General features: G+C 44.6%; 1 protein-coding gene across 3 annotated transcripts in view; it reads right to left on the bottom strand.

Moving 5' to 3' along the window:
* LOC135904583 (neural cell adhesion molecule 1-like) overlaps positions 1 to 17,314 on the bottom strand; it is a 695,421-nt gene that overhangs the window by 334,795 nt on the left and 343,312 nt on the right. The gene's annotated exons all lie outside the window — the stretch shown is intronic.

Genomic DNA, 17,314 nt, shown 5'->3' with positions numbered 1-17,314 from the left:
GGTCGATGAAATGAAAGATCTTGGTGTGTACTTCGACAAAATGCTAAGCTTCTCTTCACATAGATAATTACACAAGATGCCCTTCACGTTCTTGGAATTGCATGATTTCCACTCACCTGTTGTGTTTCTGAAATTCTGCTGTGTGCCTCCAACTACTAGAGTATGCTTCTGTAGGAGGGGGTGCAATGAGCAAATCTAATTCTGACCTCATTGAACGCATCCAGAATAAATTGATATCTATCTTAAAGCACCACTTTTGCCATTATGGCGACCACAGTTGAGCCTTCTCAAGTATACTTCAACTCGCACCTCTAGATTCAAGTCTTAATAAATCACACCTTTTGTTCCTGTATAAGGTGGTTCATGACATTATACATTCCTTAAAGCTTCTTGATCATATGCATTTGTTTGTGCCGCAATAGTATACCAGGTAGCATTCCACATTCGTTGCCTGGGCTTGTTACAAGATTGTGCTAATAAGACTCGACTCCAAAACATACTTCAGAGTTAATTTCCTGTGTTTTGTGTATCTGTAGATAATCATGTAGGATTAACTCCCTTTTACTTTCCCGCGTTTCCTTTTTTTTCCTATTTGTTTCTCTATCTTCCATTTTTTTGTCTACTACATTCATGTTTTCTGTACATTTTGTCTCACATAGTGCTCGTTAAGTGCACCTGTACAAAGGCTCTCTAGCTGTTCCTGGGCACTACAATAAAAATTTGAATGATTGATTATTATCGTAGTATAAAATTGTGCTGTTTAAGTATGTACTAGTCTACTATTTCAGTGCAGTAGCTTTTGTGCAATTAAAAAAGGGCATGAATTAAGAGAGAGAGAAAATGATAAATGAAAGGTAGGGAGGTTAACCAGGACTGAGCCCGGTTGGCTACACTACACTGGGGAAAGGGAAAGGAGGACGGAAAGATTTAAAGAAAAGAAAGTCCACTGGAGATATCAGTCGGTCACTCAGTTTGGATCACAGACGCTGACTCAATCCGATATCTTGCAAATATCGCAGCAGCGCTTTTGTGGCCTTTTGTAGCTGTGACACGTGAGGGCATGGTCCCAAGATCTAGTTCAAGGTGAACGGCTTTCCATCTAGCTGATTGAGAGCTGTGCAGAGGTCTTGCCTTTCATATTCAAAAGATGGGCAGTAGCACAGTAGGTGTTCTATGGTTTCCTCGACACCGCAGGCATTGCACTCGGCGCTATCAGCCATTCCAATCAAAAATGCATATGCATTGGTGAATGCGACGCCCAAATGTAAGCGGCACAGCACTGTTTCCTCATTTTGCGGAAGACCTGGTAACAGCCGCAGTTGCATAGAGGGATCGGGGGAATGCAATCGATGTTGAGTGAATTCAGGTGTGTGCCACTTTTCCAATGTCAAAAGAGTGCGCTAGCTTGCCTAAGTGTTGGGCTGCGTCGGTCCACGATAAAGGTATAGAAATAAGGGTTGCTCCTTCGTGCGCTTTCCTGGCAGCTTCGTCAGCGAGGTCGTTGCCGGAGATACCGCAATGACCAGGCAGCCACTGAAACACGACGTCGTGTCCTTTCATGATCATGTGATGGTGCATTTCTCGTATCTTCGACACGAGTTGTTCACATGACCCGCGACGAAGAGATGACAGAAGACATTGTAAGGCCGCCTTTGAATCGCAGAATATTGCCCACCGATTAGCCGGTTGGTTATTAATATAATCAACGGCACCTCGGAGGGCAACAAGCTCCGAAAAGGTCGATGTTGTCAAGTAAGAAATCTTGTATTGGATGCTTAGTGATCGTGATGGTATAACCACTGCGCTGGTGGAGCTGGTCTGAGTAGAAGAACCATCCGTATATATGTGGACTCGATCAAAGTAGAAAGTGTGCAAACAATCCAGAGCTGCTTGCTTCAAGGCCAAGGTAGGCAGGACGGTCTTCTTTCTTATCCCTGGAACTGTCAGACGCACTTGAGGTTGTTTTAAACACCACAAAGCTGAGGTTGAACGTGCTGAGGGTGTGAAGCCCGATGGTAAGGAGGCACGATGGATGCTGACCTTGTTGGAGAAGGACGCCTGTGGTCGTCGTTCTGACATGAATTAAGAAAGTGCAATAATATGCTATGTGCCTGATCATATGCATTGTGCTATTAATTTCTTCCGAGTTTTAATAATGGCTGCCTGCTGTATGTAGTGTTGTGCAATAAAATAATATGCCACAGCAATTATTGCGTGCCTTGCAGAACAAATTGAATATATCTTTCTCAGTCAAAACATCATGGCAGGCTGAAAACAATAAACTGCAATTTTTCTTTTTCTGGTGACGAAGTGTGTAAATTCTGAAAATAACCTGTTTATATAGTTCTGATACTATGCAAATGAGCTGCTCCCATACATTCGAATAAGTGCTTCAATAGTATGACTTGGCAAAGGGCAACGAAAGACTCCTATCAAAACCCTGTAATTCTCAAGCTTGTATTATCTGACGGTATGTCATTTCATTAATGTAAAGAAAGGCAAACTTGATATGTGGAAACCAGTTACAATATAACATGGCCCTTGCACTGTGAAAATGTTTTGTAGCAATACACTCAACGTGAAGGCCTCCGGATGCGGTGTTGATGCATCAAAACAACCTAGAATAATGGAGGTGCTCCATGGGCTAGATTTGCCAGAATCAAGAATTGGGGGGAGACAAGATACGAATTACACACAGTTTAGCTATTCTAGTTTTTCTTTTTTTTGTGAGTGCTACGGGTGTTTCAATTCCGCTTTGCTGATTTTCTCAGAACCCACCTTTTCACGCTTCTCTCATGCACCAACGAGCATAATTATATTAACACGGATGCTTTATCTGTATCCGGTTACCGTATTTCACCGGCTAAAAAATGTTAAACGTTATCGCTCGGTGCAGGATGCGCCTGAACGTATCGCAAGTTTCGCGAATGCTATCGATGGTTCTGTCTGTTGTCGACGAACATTGCTAATCTGATTGCATACGCGACACGAATTGTGTTGTAGTTTCTGGAAGGCGCGTGGGCACCAGCGAATAGGCTGGAACTTTCGACGACTGCTGTATGCAAACCGACGCGCTTGACCCGCAGATTAGATTTTCTACGATTGCCGACATTGCTCGCCGCTATCGTTGCGATTGAGCCGGCACTATTTATTTACCGTCACTACTACGTGGCAATATTTCCAACACAGATTTTTTTCAGTTATACATTGCACGCCTAATTCTTACACAGTTGGCTGTGCAATAAGCTACCAAAAAATGAAATGGTACAACAGTTTTTGATATATGGCATCGTCGTGCAGGTGTTTGCAAAGCGATCTTGCAGACAGACGACACGCGTGCGCTGATGTCGATATTTTGTACACTATTGTTACTTCAAAAATAAAAACAAACTTGCGGCAGGTGTATATTCATTATTCAAACGTGTTTTTTATATCTAAAAGCACATACAGATCACTAACTTATTGTTTCAAGCTTAGTTTACAGCAGGCTGTTTTAGGCCGAACTTTGACGGATGAAGACGGAATAGTCCAGCAACAGTGCGCCGCAGCCGAGGAGCGAGCTTCGGCGCGCGTCTCCAGTGGTTGCGCGCCCTTTCCCTCCAGCCGAAGCGAAGCGACGCGTTCGCTTGCCAGCGCGCGCCGAAGCTTTCGGCGCGTGCCAGTGGTTGGGGCATAAGGCCTCTATTTCGATTACAATTCCCTTATAAGAGCTCTTATACTCAATAAACATCCAGTACATATCTGTCATAACATTTCTGTACAGCCATATTCCCTTGGTTATAGTTCGGACATGAAGAAGCAGACCCCCTTGGACAGAAAGCAATACGCCTGAATTACCGCATAAGGCCTCCATTTCGATTGCAATTCTCTTACGAGAGCTCATATACTTAAAAGATCTTCCTTTATATTAGAACTAAAGTTATCGGGCCCTATAACGAAAAACTATTCCAATGTGTTTTTATTCGAATCTCGTGACGTCAAATTTGCGTAACCGCCGACGCAAGCATCGGGCGGTCACCCGCAGGGTTGTCTGAACAAACCAATCAAATGCTCCCCTCGATCATAGGAGGTCACTTTTGTTTGCTTGAAAAACGAACAACATTGCCTACACTGCGCCGCTTGTCTTGTCTATTTGGGTGACAAGCGGTGAGGAGCATACTCAAGTGGAGAGAGATTCGATGGGACCGAGCCAGTGCACTGAAAATCGATAACTGGATGAAGAGGGCGGTGCCGGCGCCTGCGATTGGCCCGCTTTCTCTTACTTAGCTTTAGGTGGCTGGTCGAAAATTGCAGCGGCATGCAACGGAAGGTAAAGAATGCCACTAAAACGGATCCTCAGCAAAGAAGAGTTGGCAGACCCGAGATTGTAAACGCACCGAAAGTGCTGGAAAACGTTACACGGCCACGTAGGAAGCTTTATTATATACAAATAAACCCATCCTCACCGGCAGGTGCGAGTAGCCAGTGCCTGAGTGATCGGTGGCATCCATCTTTTATTCCTTTTGAAACGAGGCAGCCTGCGGCTATTCAGAAAAAAAAATTAAGTTTTATTCAGCATATTATAGCATATTTAAGGCGCACACGTCACTTTGACGAGGTTAGTTTTCGCGGTTTTGTGACGTCGCGTGACAGGCAAGTGCAGTGGGTGCAGCCCGAAAACCGTTGAGCAATGGACAAGGGCTAATGGGAAAAATGCGTCGAATCAGATATAACTATATTTTCTTTGTTCGGTCAAATCATGCATAATCGGTTTGTAAACGCCATATCAAATGGAAAGCTATGGTGGTTTTCGTGACGTCGCGTGACAGGAAGGCGAAGTGGGGGTGGTGCAAAAAAGTTTTTGACCAATTGCGGAGGGCTGATTGCAGAATTGGAATAGAAAAGTTTGGAATAGCTTTGTGTTATAGCGCCCCTGGAGCCAATATTTCACATGGAACGGCCACGCCACTGATGTCCTCTTTATCTGTTCATTTGACTATAAGATATGAAAAAGCCGGTGACGTAATTTGAGAACATTTCCAATATCATCAAATAATTAAAACGGACCAACGGCGCTCAGCGTCACTTGGTATCCCTTTTCATCTTTGTCAACTGTAAACGAGCTGCAAAATCCTATTTTGTTTGTAAAAATTTGGAGGACGCTTAAGCTTCGCCTTTAAGAGTGGAACATGATAGCATTCAAAGACCCCTGACTGCTTTTCATGCTCCCCAACAATTGCAGCTTATGTAACGGTAACGTTTAGCGGCAGACGCTGGCGGCGAATGCTATGCAAGAAGGCAAGATTTCTGGTAGAAACGTGGCCTCTTGCGTGGGTTGATCTCCCGTAATTGTTGCGCACTTTTAAAATTTCAATCTGAGAAGAGCTAACATAAAGGATATGCGCTGTCGGCGTCTATTTTTGTTTTCTCCATTAGATTTGTTTGTGGGCTGCTGTTCTCGAAATTTCGAGGATTACATTTGTGAAGAATGAAAGACGAGGTATGAGTAACTTCGGTGGTAGAAAAGTGGTTGGGTATGCATGATTCAGAATTTAGTTCCAAATTCCTTTTGTCGAAGCCGTAGCTGGATTTTCTGTGACAGGGGGTTCTCTTAACGCAATCGCGTTAATGTCGAAACCTTTTAAAGGCTTCTTTTCGTTATTACTACAACCCATGTATTGCTCTCGAGGTTTGACGAGAATTTAAATCTTTATAGCCTCGTTATTTCGACTAAGGCCTAGGAGCTTGAGCTCCACTTGTAAGCCATATAAAGATGCGGTACCAGACAATTTTACGGGGTTGCGCAAACCGCTGCCGATAAAGTACGTAAAACAGCCTTACAATAAGCTGATAAGTTTCTCTTGTACGTCAATGTAAATACGATGGGCCAAAAAGTCCGATGCCCATCTCACAAGGAAGCGGAGTGGTCGTGATGTTGTACAGCGATGCCTAAAGTTTATCAGTAATGCCGCCGTCAGTGCTGTTAGAGTATTAGCGTGCCATGCCATTGTGTATTAATGTACAGTTTAGCCGCGGTACTTTGTACTTGCTGAAATATTTTTTTCTCCATATTTAACTGACGACGCCAAATCCTTTACCGATGTGTAATAAAACATGGCACTTTGACAAAGCCCTGCTGCGCGAGGGTTTTTCGCAATGCTAGCAATGCTCATCTATTCTGAACTGTCATAAAGCGTAAATCTGTCAGGCAGCTTAAACGCTCAAACACAATTTGAGTTTTAGTGTTTTTGCACAAGGGAAACCGATTTATTTCCCCACTATCAAATCTTGAAAAACGGCACAAAAATAAAGAAAGAGAGAAAGAGACCAAATAAATATTTCTTTATACTTACAGCCTTTAAATAATAATGTAAATAATGCAATAATGTAATAACGTCATGTAAAAAATAGCTCATAGCGATCGCATAGTTGGGGATTTTGATAACGTTACAATTAAGAATATGCATTAAGTTATTTTAGAGCTTCTTGTTTTCGTCATCTCATTTCACTCCGCCAAAGGACAGCCGCCTATAACGAGTAGTGTATTGAGTTTTTTCACTGTGCTGCACACCTTGAATACAAAGCATATATTAGGCCGGTGTATTTTAAAATAAAAGAAAAATAAAACAGGATATTTAGTCACTCTATATCATAGTAAGAATAAGAAATGTGCTGCAAGATAAGAAAAGACCTTACAGTGTTGCCATATTGCAAAGCAATTCGTCAGCCCTTAAGTCGCATTAACGCCTGCCGGTACTCCTTTTTCCGTTGGCGATCTCTCATTTTTCTCAAACATCGCTGTCTGTTGTGATACCATACCTCCCTTTGTAAACCGCATAACAATTATCCAATTCTCACCGTAAAAGTTCATCATTGCTAATAATTAGATAAATTTTGTGTTGTTCATACAAACAAAAGCTGTTCATGCACCCACTAATGCATGGATCGTGATGGGCCTGCAGTGTGTTAAAAAAATGGTTTCCAATCCACGCTGTGAACTTGGTTGGGCAGCGAAGCTGTAAACGGCAACTATAGTACCCATCGCGACGTAGGTTGTAATTATACAGGCGACGACATTTGCATGTATTTTACGTAATTATTAGCCCTAGACGCTTCGATGGCCTGCGACTTGGCTTGCGCCGTAAATCCGTGCACCCACAAAGAGTGGACTAGAGAGAAGAGAAATTCGCCGCACCTCTAATGCACGCTGCCTTTCAGGAGTCCTTACTATATGTGGCCTTGCCATAGCACTGTTACAACACAAACCAGTTGTTAGGTGGGTTCTTCTATTACGTACGAAAGTGTAGTTACGTCACTCCCTGCTTTGTACGCTACAGTCAAGCTGCCGTCGCCGCGGCAGCTTGCCCAACAGTAGTCTTTACCGGGAAATGTATGCGGGGAACGCTACGTGCTTCGCATTGCATGTAGGCGCAGGAAAGCCTTATCATCAATTATGTGGTTCGGATGCTTGTTTTGAACTTGTTCTTTATTGAAACGTATGCTGTGCTGTATGTTGCATGCATGATTCCAAAGAATGTATGCACTGTTCTCTTCACTTTGCTGATTTCTTGTTGTCTCTGTCTTACGGGGGTATGGGCCACTGCATTTGTGGGTATGAGCCATAGATGATAGTTTTCTGTCAACATTACACCTCGCAGACATCCCGGCATCTTAGCTATAGACAGCTTCGCTGTAAAAGTCGTAGCAGAGTTAGCTAAAGAAAGCGACGCCCACGTGTAGTCTTAGACGAACTGGGATACACAGAGGCGTAAGGCGAGGACAACTTGCGCCACACGATATACTGAGTCCTGATACGTACGCCTGTAGTATACACATACACCGTGCCTGTACTGAATTTCAAACAGGTACATGAGTCCACGATGGGGTGGGTCCAAGATGAGCAGGCGCACCAATAAGGAAAGTACAACGATCACATAATAAACGCACAAATACGACAGTCAAAAGCGAGCTTCATCACAGAAGACCCACAAAGATGAGTATGGCTATACAAAATATACCACACATGTTATACAAGCACCCTATTTGCGCGTCTAGTTTCTATACCACGTGACAAAACTTGCTGGCGATATACGAGCTGCGGAAATTAATGTGGGCCCTGCGATCAGCTTACTCGCTGTTCGACGAAAGATACGAGCAATCTGTAAGTGCTGCATACACGCATTTTTTGTTCTGCTAGTATGCGTAGGAGTTTCATATAAAATTGCTTTTTTTTATTTCGTTATATACACAAAATTAAGACGTTGCTATCTGGTAGCGCAATTGCCTAGAATACGGCTTGATCCCATCCTGGCTTCTTAATTGTTACCGTAGAGGGCTTAGATTGATTTAGACCGCGAAGTTTACATAAGATCGCGCAAAACAGTCCTGCCATTATAATTCAACAGGCACTTGGTGCCGCCCACGACTAAGGTATTCTGAATGGTTATTATGAAAACAAGGCACAGCACTGGCAGTCGCAGCACACCGATACAACAGATGTTACGTAAGCCGATAAGCGCATTGTTTTTTACTAACCGCTCTCTGTATGCCGTATAAGCCACGGAATATTGGACGGCGCTAAAATGATTATGGTGGCCTTCAAGTTTCTCAACGACATCACAGACCCTGCGAACAGGTATCGAGAAATGCAAAGCAATGACACATGTGCGTTTTCTTACATCTCAGACGTGTGGGGAGGACAGTAATTATCTCAAAGACACGTCGTTGATCGCAATGGTGCAAGTGTGAAGCTATTAATTAGTCAGGCCGGGTTTTTCTGACACCAAAGCTACTGAGGCACTGTTGCGTGAAAAACGAGTTGCGAAGGCGTGTAACGGCACAGTGATTCTATGTCGCTTACTGGAAGCACGTCTTTTTGTATGTGTGTGTTGTGTCGCTAAGTATAGCATTCTTAAACCGAAGCTTTCTTCGGGAACCTGCTAGATATGTGACCATTCTTGGCCGATTCTCCGGAATTGGTTATATGCCACTGTAGCACTTGGATAAGTTCCGTACTTATCGTTACACATGATGCTACAGACACTCGCATGCTATTATCGATAAAGTTTATTTTCATTCTGTATATTCTGTCATCCCCATTCTTCCCACGGCAAGCATAACACATGGCCTTCGTTCTCGTGAAATTTCTGCGTCGCCGTCCCCTACCGTGCATCCGCGTTGTTTGGTGTTTGCAATTAGGCGTAGCTCGCAAACGGTGCATTGCATAAATGAAAGTGTTTCAGAAAATTAATGTTGTGCTCTGCGGGTTGCATTAATATGAGCATTGCACAACATGACACGCCCTGCAAGATAAACACAATTGTACGCCTCTCACGTAGTTGTGTAGCAATTAATTACGCGCTCCACTACAGCTTCGCTTCACAGAGGTTCTAACGTGTGCATTTCTTGCACTGGAAAATAACCAAGTTGATAATCTTAGAGGTCGGATGATCGCTACGTAGCAGTTTATTCCTTTATTTCGCAAAGGCAACTCTGGTAGCAACAAATCTTAAATACAATACTTGCACCATTTGACGCAAATATTGTACCAAAGGGCAGTTATAGTACAGACTTTTTGTAGCAATGATACATCAGAAGTACGCATCAGACAGCAACTCTACAATTACTGTGTTTTGGGGCATTCTTTGGAGTCCATTTACAAAGCGAGTAGGGCACGCTCCTAGAAGAGCCCGTTCTTTTAGTGCTCCCTGGTATGGTTGCGCTCATCGTGGCTTCGTTTCCTAGAGTTTCCAACCAGCGCAGATGAACACACAAAAGAAAACTACAGAATAACACTGCTAAATCATTTTAGCAAGGAGCCGCTTGCTCTATGCCCATGAATTCATTATATAAACTGCACTTACCCCTCACCCGAAGCAAAACAACTATTCATAAATGTTGCGAATTTGTTGGTCGATGAAGCCAGCAACAAAACCGATTAAGCTTAATTTTAGCCTATTTTTAGTTTCTGTGAACCGAGTGCAGCTATCGTCGTAATGCTTCGTGGAGGCTTTCCGGAAGGCGTCCCCTAAGCGCGCCACTTTTACTGAATAATTAAGCCCGTAATTGCCGACCAAGTGCTGCGCTAAAGGATCAGGAACACTTTGTGAGAGGGTGACCTTGTTACAAGCAACTATCTTGCGCGGAAAGAAATTCGATGACGCCGCAGCGATAGCTTACCACGCCCCGCTCGCATCTGACAAGGCGTGTCCAAAATTTGTGAAGAGCAAGCGAAAACAGTTCGTTTGGCCAAAGTCGCGCCAGGGGCCGCACCATCTAACGATAGTCCTCGTTTTTCTCTCTTTTTGCTATTTGCCACGGGCTGGCATTACGGAACGCCTACGTTGTCACCGATATCGGTAACTCAATGCCTTAAGTGATAAGCCGAAAACAAAGCGTAAAATTTATTACGCAATACTATAGAAGGTAATGCTTACTATTACGTAAGCAATATTGTAGAACATCTTTAAGTTTATCGTATTACGAAGCAATACTGTAAGGAGGAAGAGGAAAGAAAGAGAGAAGGCATGGATGTTAACTAGAAATGCGTCAGGTTGACTACCCGCCTCCGGGAGATGGGAATACTATATAGAATCCTATAGAAGTCTGTAAAATATACACGGTTCTGTACATTACATGGCTTCAAAGCCAGATCGTTAGAATGAACACATCTATATATTTCTAGTCCTTTAATATATTACATTACATTTTATAACCTGATGGAGCGGAAAATCGCGCCTAAATGATTTGTGACAAAGCTTTTACGTTTTCTTTCTTCTTGTTTTTTGCCCCTTTTTTTTCGGTGTGGCCATAGCCCTGAAGGCTTCCGGGCGTGAACTGTGTCCCAAACGTCATTGTTATCTCTAAATCGGCTAAATATTTCAGGAAAATTTGTTATGGTAATGTTGTTGCAATGACTCAGCCCCTTAAAAATTTATGCTAGTTTACTGAATTTGAATTACTATAGAGGATTTGCGTTTCAAAGGTACACATGGGTTACCGAGTTTGCTGCTGTGGAGGACTTGTGGTATACTCTCGACCACCTGAAATTCTTCAGTGTGTAGCTAAATCTGTGGCTAAATGTACTGATATTCCAGTTAACACATATCCGAACAGTATTTTATTGCATGTTTGATCAGTTTTGACTCACACATCAGTCTGTCTCGCATTAAAATTTGAGCAGGTATTTGTCGAAACTGGTGCGAAGCAAACATTTCCGCTACACAGGTTTGACTTCATTACAGCTCAATCTCACTATATCGGAATTGGCAATTTTACAATAAAGTGAGCAACTACAAGGTAATTAGCAAAACTATTTAATTAGTTAACATCACACTAAGAGTAATCGTGCACGTAATTTCCGCCTAATGAAGTAATCGAACTGGTGTGACTGAACTGCGCCATCTGACATAGGGGAACATTAAGGAGTCTTTTCTAGTTAATAAGCCACGTGACCTATGAGCCATTTATTCCTTTACCCCGTAGAAATAAACTACTAAATGCCAGTATGCTGAAATCATCGCGCGGGCACGTAGAATTTTTATATCGCACGCGCTTGCACCAGCACCTTTATCTGGCGTGTCACGTAGGCGAAACAACTCCTTCGGGCACTTCTAGTATACTGCTTGCCATTCAGTCAACGCCAAATCTCCTAATGCATATTGGCCGGCGTCGCGTTGAAGGGTGAAGGCGTCTTTCATCCGCTGTCCGTGAAGCATGGCTGTATCCGCACGTGCCTTTACCGAAGCAACGGAGAGTTGCGTCGGCAGAGGCCAAGCGATGTACGTCTGGAGAACCGCCGAACGGGTCCCAAGGGGAGCGTTTTCGTCGGCTGCCGCCAAGAAGTCAAGAACAACAAGTGACTATGAGCCGTTTCGCATGAATGACCTCGACATTGCCGTTCACTCGCTACGAGAAGGAGCACGATGATGCGTACACAGCGGTGCGTAGCAGCGTTCTGCCAGCGGCAAGCGCGAAACGCGCCCTAGGGAAAAGTGGTTACTCCACTCACGCACGTCCGCGGCTCTTGGCGTTCCCGACAACTTTTCCTGCGATGGACTTCAGCGCGAGAGCCGCTTCAAATATGACCCCTCATTGGGATTGCAAAATTGGGGAAATTGGTAGCGATGACAAATTGGGCAAGTTGGCAAGATGGAGGGTTACCTTTCGTCGGTCGGCGTTGAACTCCAAACTCAACAGTAGTTAGAATGTTCGCGTAAAAATGCCACAGTTACGCAGATGTGCTAACCATTGTTCAGCTTAATGTCAACCAAAACTGAAATTCACAGCTACCGATAACCTCACTTGCGACTAAATCTTACGTTTACTTGTATATAAAAGTGTGTGCGAAATCGAATAACTGTCGTTATTTTTTTTAACTTTCAGAACTAAGTTTACACATGGTAGGAATACTTTAGGCTCAGTTTAGCTGTTCAGTCTGTCCGTTTAGCTACAGTGTGAAATCTGTATATGAACTGAGCAAAGTAAAATAAGAGATGAAGCGAAAAGAATGACAGGCACGACGTTATTATCCTTAAGTTACGACATAAGCATTGGGAGAAACACTGACTACTTTACAGGCAAAAATTAAATATACGTAGACTTAAACGAATCATGCGTGGCGTAGAATGTAGGTGAGCCGTGTTATTTTTCATTTATCTGTTTCTTCCAGTACAGGAACAGAAACGGGAACAAAATCAAAAGGCTTAGTAACCTGATGAAGGCGTTTGCTCCTAATACGTTGCAGCATGCAGACCAGGTTGAACACATTGAGAAAAAAGAAAAAAAATATATACAAACACGTTTCAACAGCAGAAAGAAATAGCTTAGAAAGCATAAATATTTTTGGAAGTTTGTACGTGTTTCGAAGACGTAAGAAAGTTGAAATGCACACAATATGGCGACTTTATCTACAGGTACACATACTTTTACAATACGATGCTTGTACTCTGAGGTAATTCATGATACACAAGTTAAAGTTGCTGATCACATGTAATTGAAGAAAGAAGCAGCAATATACATAAAACATGCAATATATAAGGAAGATATCTGCGACTATAGTGTGACGTGATGCTTTCGTGCTTGACATTTCAAGAAGAAACATAAGCGCATCTAAAAAGAATGTTCAAGAAAATTCAATGTTATTTTCTATCAAAGCCATTTAAAACTTTATTTTTGAGGTTGTGATGTCTATTTCTAAGACGCAGTCAATTTTATCTAACAGAGTAGGGGCCTGATATGTAGTGAGTTGCCGCCCATAAATAGTTCAAATCTTTCGAGTATTTCGAAGGCGATCTACGAAGGCTGTACGGACAGCGATAAAGGCAAGCGGAGTTGGAGGCCCAGGCGATTAGATTGAGGGATTAAATTCACAAGTACTTATGCATGAGCTCTGTCACGCTGCCAAGGCAGTGCAAACTTCGTTCCGCCTAAATCCCTTGACTGTGTTTTACGCCACAAGTACTAAGGTTGAATGACGTGAAAATGCGTAAGCCAAGAAAACTTGACCTGCGTACGTAACGTTTATCGCAGGTGTACATGATACGCATTAGGAAAAAAATAGGACAAAAATAAAGGAAGGAGGGGTTGTAATACTCTGTGGCAAGAAGTCAGACAGAAAATCAAGCCATTACAGAAAAAAGGGGAAGAAGAAGAAGTTTGGTTCGACACAGTCGCACTGCTGTCTCGCTCCCGAGTGTTTTTGAATTTTTTCGAGGTTTTGCCAAATAGATTTGTCGAAGACGTCGGACGACTCGCCAAGGTACCTTCCCTACCGGAGGCCGGGGGGACCTTCGCCTCCCGCCGCTTCGATAGGAGCCTGCAGAAGAGCCCGATCTGGTAGCGGTGAGAGCTCCGTCATGACTACGCCTGACCTGACACCGGGCCAGAGGCCACCGACTGACCCTGAGAGCAACCGTGGCTGTAAGCGATACAAGACTTCAGAAACAGACGACGAGTCTACGCTTATTGACGATTGTGACATAGCTGACATCACAGATCTGGACGATGAAGGCTTCAGGCTTGTGCGTCACCGCAAGAAGAGGACCGTCGGAATCCCAGTGATTATTACCCCTGCCACAGAAGGAGCCGACCTGAAGAAAGTAAATCCAATTGTTCTGTCTACGGAAATTGAAAAAATTCTTGGCACATCGCCAGTTAGGAGCCGATTTACAGTTCAAGGAGCCCTGCTTCTAGATGTACAGACAGAAGAGCATGTGAATTGCCTTCTCAGCTGCAAGTCAATCTCAGGGACTGCAATATCAGCACGAGTGCCCAATTCGTACATGCAAAACACGTGCATTATTAGAGGAGTACCGAAGTGGTACACTGACGAGGAACTGCTGCTATACCTAAAACCACAAGGTGTTCACCATGCAAGGAGAGTCACGCGACGCGTCCAAATTTCTGAAACCGATTGGGAGTCCAGGCGAACCAGCTCCGTGGTCCTTACGTTCGCTCCAAATACAGACCGTCCAGAGAAGATCAACTTGGGCTTCACAAGACACGAGACCATTGACTACGTTGAGACACCACCTCGGTGCTTCAAGTGTCAGCGCTATGGACATGTGGCCAAGTACTGCCGTGGTGAGCAGCGGTGTAAGAGATGTGGAGGACCGCACGATTTCAAAACATGCGCGTGCAGCGAGAACTTTCTATGTGCAAACTGCAGTGGGGATCACCCAGCTAGTTATAGCAAGTGTCCTACGCGTGCAGCGGCAATAAAGCGTAAGAAAACGTTTATCTTGGGGCCAACAGGAAACGCTGAGAAAAATGCGACGAAGAAAAAGACAGAAAGTCACAGAGAGTGGGACGAAATCAAATGGAGCTCAAAGAGTGAAACTGATTTTCCAAGCCTGAAGCCTTCTCCAGGAATCCAGGAAACAGTGGTGCCATCGCGCAGCGGACGGGCTAAAGCAGTCAAATCAGTGAACAGAGGCCCCGTAGAAGACAAGACTGCTGAACAACCGGAGCAGCGAAGTTATGTGTCTGCACTGCAGCGACCCGAATCGCGTTGCGATGAAAAAAATCAACAGGAGGACTGTCAGCAGGTGCTACGTGCTCTCTTCAAGGCCTTGCGATCACACATAGAGAAGATGCCGGCGAGCTCGATGAAGGAAATGCTCGAAGTAGTCCTGGCTCTCGAGTCAGTAATTGTAAGCTCTGCCTCTTCTTAAAGCACCAAGCAATATGGATGCGGTCAGGACACAATGTTCACCATCTCGTCCACAAGTGCCACTTATTATGCAATGGAACTGTGCGGGTCTTGCGTGCCACTTACCTGAACTGTCGCTTTTCTTACGCAACATGCCTGTGCCAATATTGGCCCTGTCCGAGGCTGGCCTTCCAAGTTCCAGATCAATTGCTGGTTATGTCGCACATGGAAACCAAAGTATTCCGACATTTCCGAACGGAAGCGCCATGCTATATGTGAGACGGGAAATACCACATTACGTTCTACCAGTTCAAGACCTTTGCAGCAGTGCATTGGAAGTCACTGCTGTACAAGTGCGGCTGGGAAACCGAAGTCTCAGCGTGGCCTCCGTATATGTGAGCTCTCGTCAGAAGGTCCCGATGGGAGAAATTATAAGAGACCTCTGCAGCCGCTGCCCAACTCCGAGGATTATATGTGGGGACTTTAACGCGCACCATACTCTCTGGGGCGACAAGACGACTGATGCACGTGGAAAGCAAATTGTTAAAGCTTTAAACACCGAGGGACTCTGCGTGGCAAATGACAAACAGCCGAAGTTTTTTCGACCACCGGCCTCTTACAGTGTCATTGACTTGCCGTTACATTCAACGGACATCCTCGCATCGTCAACGACTAGCAAAGATGGAATGGGCAGTGATCATTTTCCTGTCTTCGTTAACATTGCTGGATATAGAACCAACGGCCGAAGATCCTGTCCTGTGACGCATTGGGATACGTACAGGGACGGCCTAAGCGAATCATCTGGAGACCTGTTCGCGGACATGCTACGTAGCAAGAGATTGGCTACCGCTGAGCTGAAGCTACCCGACCACTTCCCCGCTCCCGATCTAAAGCTCAAAAATCTATGCGCTGCCCGTAGAAGAGCGGAACGGAGGCTGATGAGGACGAAGGGTGACCCACCAATGAAGACTATATACAACAGGATTAACGCAGTGATTCGGCGGTATACAAGGAAACTAAGAAGAGATCAATGGGCATCATTTTGTGCAAGCCTATCGGTCTTCACACCAGTTCCAAGGATATGGTGGGTCGTTAATAACCTTGCTGGAAACTTTCGACCACACAAGCCATTTGAAGCCCTAGCACTGAAGTTAGGCAAGACACTCGCTTGTCTTGCGAATGCGTTCGCTGAAATATACTCTTCTGGCAGGTCAGCCAGCACAACCGACCCGCCTCCGCCGCTATCCCCGTCCCTAATGGATGCTCCTTTTACACTCAGAGAGCTGGAACTACCCATGAGCAGCCTCCGACGTCGCTGTGCGGTGGGACCTGACCTTATCAGTAATCAGATGCTGACTAACCTACCGGCTGAGAGGCGGCGTGATTTGCTGGCATTTTTCAACCAAGTCTGGGCCAGTGGGGCTATCCCACATTTATGGAAGGTAGCATGGGTGGTGCCGGTTCTGAAGCCTGGAAAGAATCCTGCAGCTCTGGACTCATACAGACCGGTATCACTGACCTCGTGTGTAGCGAAGCTAATGGAGAAGATGGCATGCACAAGACTCACTTGGTATGTCGAGCAGGGTCGAAAACTACCATCGTGCATGACTGGGTTTCGGCAGCGTCTAAGCGCTCAAGACAATGTGCTGGACCTGCTAAGCCACATAGAACATTACAGTGCGGACGGCCTGTCGACACTTGCTGTTTTTATGGATGTCTCTAAGGCTTACGACTACGTGTCTCGAAGAGCCATCATCAGCCAGTTGCAAGTTATAGGCGTCACGGGTCATCTCTTGCACTTCATACATACGTTCCTTAATGATCGTCGCATCAGAGTTCGTCTTCGCGACACTTTGAGCGATGAAATACGTATATTTCATGGTGTGCCACAGGGGAGTGTTTTATCTCCCTTATTATTTAACATTGCCATGAGTAGCCTCCCAACAGTACTAAACCATCGAACACCAGTGAAGATGTCTATATATGCCGATGATATCTGCATATGGGTCTCCGGCTACCAGCATCGCCGCCTCGCACGAATAGCCCAGGGAGCAGTAAAAGCAATTCAGGGTCACTTGGGAACGCTTGGATTAACACTATCAGCAGAGAAATCATCATTCGCACTATTTCCTGGAGTGAAAAGAAAATCTACACGCTTGACGCTGACTTTGGACGGATACCAGA

Source organism: Dermacentor albipictus, chromosome 4 (assembly GCF_038994185.2).
Source record: "Dermacentor albipictus isolate Rhodes 1998 colony chromosome 4, USDA_Dalb.pri_finalv2, whole genome shotgun sequence".
Lineage (NCBI taxonomy): Eukaryota > Metazoa > Arthropoda > Arachnida > Ixodida > Ixodidae > Dermacentor > Dermacentor albipictus.
The sequence above is the reverse complement of the archived record's forward strand: the minus strand, read 5'-3'. Positions and strand labels throughout refer to the sequence as shown.